The following is a 1,824-nucleotide window of genomic DNA, read 5'->3' as shown; positions in this document are numbered from 1 at the left end:
TCATTACTCTTTTAAGATTCAATTAAAGAAAGTGAAAATACTTGAATAATAACTATTATTTTCTACTTCAGTGCTAGAATAAGTTTGAAAAAACACCACTTAAGGAAGGTTCATTATCCTGTATCAGTGTATCTTGTGATTTTACATAAAACTTCCTTTAACTTTTGTAAATTTGTATATGCATCAAAATACAAAAAATAATTTTATAAACATTTTAACAAGTTATTTCACACAAAAAAGCTTAACGAGATGATAACGTAGAAGTAACTGATCTTAAGCTCTCAGAAAAGGTGTTTCATGTGAATTAGTGTTTCGTGTGCCCAGATTGTGAATCTGAGGCTCAATTGGTTCATATACCATTGCCCTAAACGCGCATCCCTAATTTAGGACATTGCATCTCTTTATATTCAAATATTCTCATGTTTATTGATTTTCCTTCGGATAATCGTGTGTGTTTAGCAGAAAATGTTATGCAGAGTTAAATTGTAGTCTCTGACCTACACTTAGTTGTGAAGAATAAAAGAGAAAAGATACAATGCAAAACACAGTGAAAACAATCTTTGTTCAACACTTAAACAATCAAAATGAATGTACTCACTTAGGATAGCACCTATATTGGAGATTTGAGAGCTATCAGAAATATTTGCTGGAAATTGGTGGAAAACTATACGAAGAACGGTTCTAGACTGAGAAAACATATTGTTGCGTCAACGAGGTCACGTGACTAGTATCACGCCACGTCCTTCTCTCAAATCTTCGTGAATTATCGGGAGACTACTAGATTGGGGGTAGTCTGGTATATATAAGATGTTCACAAGGTGACGAGGTAGTAATGAGTAATTAAACTGCAGTCAGAGAGTGTGTAATTGAACGGAGTATTGTTGAAGTCGAGCTCGTGAGACGTTTGTTATAGCGTGACTGTTGAAATTAAGTGTATCGCAAAGTTATATTCAGAAAGAATAAACCAGTTTTATTTAAGAAAGGACTTGTGTCGCTAAAGTTTCGTCGGAACGAATTTACGGAAAATTAACTAACGAACGGAGACGTAACAATACGTAGCTTGGGCGAAAGAACTTAGCGACTTTCTTGACTAATGTTCTGTTTTGAAACTACACTGTTTGTATGGAGAATATGAAAAGTTTTATATTAGGTAAGGGATAGAAAACACATAGTATGTCTACATACCACAATCTATTTAAATTATAATTTCTCAGTCACAATTTACTCTTATCCAGAATAAGTGAAAAAATTTATTTATTTCAGAACAGTCCTTTCACAAATAAAATCAAGCTTTTAAAATGCAGTTTAAAGCTTCTCAATATACGTTACATCTGAGTGTTTGACATAGAAATAATTACATAGAGATAACATATTACACAGAATTACATTAAAAGTGAGTGAACAATCAGAAAATATGATACTTTGTAATTTATTTAAATCATTCGGGCATCTTCTCAAGTGTATAGCTTATGTAGTACATGTCACTGTAAAACATCTTAATATATCATATTCAATTTAACTATTTCTTGCAAAATGCTGCAACTTTTCTGGGGAAATTAATAACAAGAGAAATGATAACTGGTGATTTGTTATTTGTAAAATAGCTTAGAGAGTGTTACTGAGAAACTAGCTTTAAATTTAATTATGTCAATTCTAATGGACCTTTAACGAACAAAAAACAACAACATAAAATATGCTGTTACTGTTATTTGTTTTGTTGTTTTTTCTAGATAGATCCTTTTTAAAATGAATATGAAATATGATTTATAATTTTACTGTGATCTAAAATTGCATTATTTCATTGAGAATTGTTTGTTTGTTTGT

Source organism: Limulus polyphemus, unplaced genomic scaffold (genome assembly GCF_000517525.1).
Source record: "Limulus polyphemus unplaced genomic scaffold, Limulus_polyphemus-2.1.2 Scaffold440, whole genome shotgun sequence".
Classification (NCBI taxonomy): Eukaryota; Metazoa; Arthropoda; class Merostomata; order Xiphosura; family Limulidae; genus Limulus; species Limulus polyphemus.
The sequence above is the reverse complement of the archived record's forward strand: the minus strand, read 5'-3'. Positions refer to the sequence as shown.